At 44.9% G+C, this 6,064-nt stretch overlaps 1 long non-coding RNA gene across 1 annotated transcript; it reads right to left on the bottom strand.

Moving 5' to 3' along the window:
• Nucleotides 1-3,303: 3,303 nt before the first annotated feature.
• LOC120973600 (uncharacterized) lies at nucleotides 3,304-5,812 on the bottom strand. Its single transcript, XR_005768778.3, has 2 exons — nucleotides 3,947-5,812; nucleotides 3,304-3,865 (listed from the first exon to the last, which is right to left on the bottom strand). It is a non-coding gene; the product is annotated as an uncharacterized lncRNA (long non-coding RNA).
• Between the last annotated feature and the right edge of the window lie 252 nt (nucleotides 5,813-6,064).

Below are 6,064 nucleotides of genomic sequence, written 5' to 3'. Positions count from 1 at the left end.
GCCGGGCGGCAGCCAGAGCTCGGGTGTTGACGGAATCGACGACACGACACGCGGAAGGACCAACGGTTTGCGTCTACGGCATCTACAAGAGCTCACGAACCCAACGGAGGCACGCACGGGATTATTTCGTCACCAGATCCTCGTCGACGACGAGCCCGTGCCGCGGCGGCATACGGGACTCGCGGTCATCAGCGTTACAGCGAGAACTCGGCGATGGGGGGAGGGGAGATGACGGCGGGGCTCACATGGAGTTGGATGGGTGGCTCGTTTGGCTCGGGGACGCGTCGGGGTGAGCGGGCGACGAAGGGGATCTCCGGCAACTCGAGGAGGAAGAAGGGGTCGGGGATGGTGCTTCGGGGTGTTCGGCATTGCGCGAGACGGCGGAGGGGTCGAGGCCATCGAGCGGGAGCTCCTAGACACGGCAGCGAGGCGAGGCACTGGCCGCGGCAGAAGTGAGCGGCAGCGACGGCGGTGCTCGGGTGGTGCGAGGGAGAGAGCCAGAGGAGGGGGAGAGGTACTGGGAGAGAGAGAGAGAGGTCAGGGGGTGTCTCCGGGCATCTCCAGGCGCGAGGGAGAAGCAGGAGGTGGCGAGGAGACATGGTCGTGGCCGGCTGCACGCCGGGCACGCAGCTGCTTCTCCTCCTGGCAGGAGGAAGAAGACAGCGATGCCCCTAGTGGGCTGGGCCAACTCTGGTGTGCTGGGCTGCTACATGAGTTGGGCCAGGTAAGTTACATGTACTCCCTCCTTCTCTGTTTTCTGTTTTATTTACTGTTTTGTTTTCTTTTATTCAATTGCCACTGAATTGAAATTCAAACAGATTGAAAACAGTGCCAAAACTCCCCTGGATATTTTTAAGTCACTTAATGGACATTCTCCACATATACATAAAATATCTCAGGGCATTTGAAAATATATTCATTATATATTATGAATATAACTCCAAATTAAAATATAATATGATTTAAATTCAATGTCCCAAAATTTTCCATAAAATTTTTCCAGAATTTTGGTTTGATATATATCACTTGCCAAAATTACCAAAATAATTTTTAGGGCATTTTGGAATCATTGAATGCAATTTAATGGGTTCTTGCCCTTCTTTGAAAAGTTTTGAGGCTTTCTAATTTCCTCAGTTCAAGTTTCAGAAATTTAGACGTGAAACATAAGTTCTCTAAGATACAACTAATACAAGAAATAATCTAGGGCTATGACAATTGTCGACATACAGGTAGCACGAGAGATACCCGAGAGACGATGAACGCGTATAGGTCTAGAGAGATACTCCTATATAAGCATGAGTGATAGTTATATGAGACGAACATCTATATTAAAGGGGATTCAAATATTTAAACTGGAGATCACGACATTGATAATATCGTAACGCAAATTGGTGTATCAAACATGCATATTCATTTGAATTTGGGGACACGGGTAATGTTATATTGTTTATCAATATTAGTGATCCATAGATTCTTTAATTAGAGACAATGCATGGTTTATATGCAATTAATGTCTAAACGGGATTACACTATATGTTGCGTGTGTGAAACACATTATGCATGTTTGAGAAGTAAAAAGATAAAAACCCGCATGAAACACACATTATACATTGGATTTCAACATAAAGTGGTTTCAAATATTTGAAAATCCAAATTAAGATGGATACAGCCTTATGAATCTAAGATCATGCCATTTGTAAACAATATTTATGTATAAAGGGTGTTGAAAGTATATATAAAAGATGATGTATATAGAATTTTATTCCAATCGAAAATGGATCCTGCCCGAACAAAAATAGAATACAAACTGGATTTGAATTGAGTTGGCACGGTAAACGTGCACTCTTGCTCTGCAAAATTTGAACGACGCGGGGAAAGTCGCAGTAACCGCCTGAAACCAAAATTTGCGAGATGGAAACTACTGCCTATCCCTGCCACGCAAAGCCTATCGGCTCGATTTCTAGAGGTTTCGATAGGGGTAGGTTTGTAATTTCACGCTGGACATCACCGAGGTAGACCCGGCGGTCCCGGTAGCCCTGGTGAGCGCTGCGCCCGACGAAGTACCGGCGATTACCGATGTCGAGTCTGCCCCGGCCTCGATCGATCAAGGTGTGTAGGTCATCAACTTGGTGGCCTCCACTCCCACTGAGCCCATGATCGACACGCTAATGGACGATGGCTGTTGTGCCTGCTGGGCCAGCGTTAGGTGCATAGTGTAGCTCTTTTGTGCACGCGCGATTCGTTCTATTCTTGTAAATTAGCGATATATATTATTCTGATCACGGGATCAGAATATTATTCTGATCACAACCTGAACTTCCTGAGTTACACAACCCGAACTTCCCTCTGTAAAAACCCGACCTTCAAGCTATCTTTGCAACCGTGTCTCCCCGCGTGAATTATTCTGGTCAGTCATGTTCTATGTGATGTAAGTGTAATCTGAAAATGGTTTTTAGCAACTTAATGCCCATTTTAAATAGGAATCTTGCTCATTGGCGGATTTTGCTCTCGGGTCTTGATAAACATGCGTCTGTTGCAATTTTACTGACTGAGTTGTTCGACCTGAACTTCCCCCAGTGTTAGGTTGAACTTCCGCAAACATTGCCCCAATGGGGCTTGCGATATACCGTTGGAAAGCTATGGACACGATTATCATGGCCCAAGTTAAATTTTTGGCAAAATGTAAGCAGTTTAAGAGCAGTTTTGAAAACCGTTTTTTTTTCATACAAAATATGTGAAAAGTATTTTCGATCGCATTTCTAAACCGTTTATTGGAATGAGGCAAATAATATGGCACTGGAAAGCTGCTGCAAAACTACTCCTTCCATATGTTGAAAGTTTCTCTAATTCCCTATGGTTAAAGAGTAATTTGGAAAATAGTAAAATTTTGCAAACCAAACAGCCAAATTCATATTTTCGATGTCATTTATAAACGGCTAATCCAATTGACGGTTAACATATGGAAGGACGAACTTTTCTGAAGGTCAATACTTGAAAAATAAATTTAATTATCATTGTGTTACGTGTGAGCTCTGCGTTTTTACTCCTCGGGGACGCTGCATTCTTACTCCTTGGGGATGACCATATAAGCATCAGGAACCAAAGAACATGTACTTTTCAGTACATCCTTTTTAGAAATGCACCTTTTTTCTCTATGCGAACTTCAACTTTTTTATATATGAACTTCATTGTGAATATTGTTACACGTGGGACGGGTGTTTGAATTTTTAGTTTTTTAAACAGGGAAATCATTTTTTCATAATTTTGTTTGAGATGTTCCATTTTTTAATTTGAACTACTTCGTTTTATTTTTTTAGTAACAGCAAACATCTGGGTTTTTTATAAACCTTGAACTTCTATATTATTTTAATTTGGACTTCGTAGTTTTATTCGTAGAAAATAAAAAAAATCATTTTTTAATAAACATCAAACGTAAAAAAACTGTTGTCGAGAGCTCCGGCGACATGAGCAATGACTGTTGCAACACTGCATGAGCCATCTCTACAACACTCAGCCTTACTGGCATTAACACAAACAACTGGAAAAGCATGTACAGGTGAGCAGAGAGTTCGAGCAGTTGAGCAGAGATGACATGAGTTCGTCGTAGAAGTAGGACTGGAAGGCCGGGAGGGCCACGAGTAGCGTTGGGGAGAAGATGGAGTGTGCGGGTGTGGGGCTGAGCTGCCGGCATCGCCTTGCAGTAGTGCAGGAACATCGAAGGCAAAGAAGACCGAAATGCAGGTGAGGTGATGCAGCGCGACAGTGGGTAAGAAGACACCTGTTAAGCTGTAGTTGTTAGCGCAAAGCATGCCGGTGCACCTCCATTTTGCTCCTGTAGCTTCTTATTCCTTCTCCGCCATGATGCCTATTAGAAATCTGAGAAAGTTCAAGTCTTGCAGGCATAAGAACAAACAAATATGAGCGACCACTTCCAAAGCACATGCACCATTTCAGGATCTTGTGTCGACACCCTCTCTCCATCCAAGTAGAATCTCACACGGGATGAAATTTGGTTCAAGCGAAAATACAAATGTGCTTCCAGGGAGCTACAAGGAATTCTTTTTTGCAACATAGAATTCTCCTGCTCTTGCCGACATAGTACTTAGAAGCAGTTTGGTCAGGCAACAAGATTTTGTTTTTGCAGAACTACATAGTTCACCTACTCAAGAAGAAAAAAAAATGTTCAGTACGTCCAAGAAACAACAACAACAACAACATAGTTCACGAACATACATCACCTGCTCTTCGTTTCTTCCTCTAGAAATATAGTCGAACATCCGTGTTCCATCCTTCGGCACCACCTCATTGTCCAGAAGCCTACCAACAAGCAGCACGATGACGCTCGAGGAGAAACAAGGAAGCGGTGGCACACACATGAACGGGCGTGTCTCTGAAGGGGCTCACCAGAGCCCAAAGATGACCGATCTGGCTGGAGGAGGGGAGAGGAGGTGGTCTCCACGGGCTACCCAGGCAAGCAGCGGGGAGGAGGATCCCAACCCTGAATCCACCGACTGTAGGCCGTCGCGGCGGCTTTCGCGAAGACTAGTTGCAGGTCGTTGCCTCCTCCAGATGAAGGTCAACGGCTCCTTCGCGTGTGTACTGGCGGTCACCGGCGAGTGAAGGATCCTCGCCGGATCTAGCGACCCTCGAGGTGCTTCGGGAGGTGGTGCGGCGGCGTCTCCACCGGATCCGCTGGGAGCAGGGGTGCGCCCAGGGGCGGGGCGGCCACGGCGGTGTCAGTCGGGAGCGGGGCGGCGGCGGAGGTGCCGGTCGAGGGTGGGGTGGCCGCGGCGGTGCCGGCCGGGGGCTAGGCGGCGGCGGAGGTGCCGGCCGGGGGCGGGGTGGCCGCGGTGTCGCCTGCTGGGGGCGGGTGCTGCGATTGGATCAGGGAGGTGGGTGGTGTGGCAGTGGGGGTCTTTTTTCCTTTTTATCTCAATTGTATAGTTCGGGAACATCCCCGCTGGGCGGCGCTCTGATCCAAATAACTATTATAATAACAAAATTAGAATAGTGGTGTCCTATATATATGCTCAGTTAATTTCTTCATGCATGTTAATATGTCAATTGTATTGGCTAGCCAGTCTGTATATTATCTGAATTTGCAATATGGACAATTAATATGCAAATGGCTTCTGGACATCGGTGTTGATCGCCACGTCGAAAACGTGGACACCCTCTATTCTACCGTGCACACGCTTAAACTAAATGAACTGTGTATGATACTAATACTTTCCATGAAAATAAAAAAACTTGGCTAACAACATTTGAGTAACAGATATATAGTGGTGTGACTATTCGACAAAAGGTGGATCTTGGAAACACGGTTTTGACAACCATATGGTTCATATCTACATACTTAACATAGTAACAACTAGCACATTTTAAGAGGTTGAGGGCCAACAACCACAACTATCCGCTGAAAGCAGCTTGATCACGGCGACTCGGTATCTCGTCAATGAAAAGGAAGAACCCTCTTGTGCCTTGGTAGAGCATGAGTAGAATAGCGTCTCCAATTTTCCAATGTGGATGCATTGCCGCGACAAGCGAGAATTTGTTAATTTGAATGGTTCCATTTCTGCGGGAAATGCAGTACCTTGCAATCACTTTGGCGTTATTAGCAAGCACAAGTGTAATTCGACCACGTAGGGAAATGAATTCAGGAACAGCTGCACCGGGTAATTTCTGTTGAAATGTAGAATAAAAACCAATTGAAATGTAGAATAAAAACCAATTGTAATATATTTATTTAGAACATGACACAAGAATATATAGTGCGCATAAATTGGTAAATAGAATTTGTTATTGCCTAGGAACGGAGTCAGAAAATGAAATCACATTTGGTTGCTTAAATAGTCATCAGTTAGTCAAAACAAATGCCCCGATTTTTCTAAGTAATATGCCAGCATGGATAAAGTTGAAAGAACTCTAACCTCGGTCAGACTTTGATCGGCTGATGATGTTGGGAAAGTAAACATCCATGTTAATTAGACCAGGCTGTGGTGCACGCACTAGAATTTTATTGCCAGCTTTCCATTCATAAAACTTAGAAATTTTTCTCCAAAGA

Source organism: Aegilops tauschii, chromosome 2, assembly GCF_002575655.3.
Source record: "Aegilops tauschii subsp. strangulata cultivar AL8/78 chromosome 2, Aet v6.0, whole genome shotgun sequence".
In the NCBI taxonomy this organism is placed as follows: domain Eukaryota; kingdom Viridiplantae; phylum Streptophyta; class Magnoliopsida; order Poales; family Poaceae; genus Aegilops; species Aegilops tauschii.
Note: the sequence above shows the minus strand (reverse complement) of the source record. Positions and strands in the feature narration are given on the sequence as shown.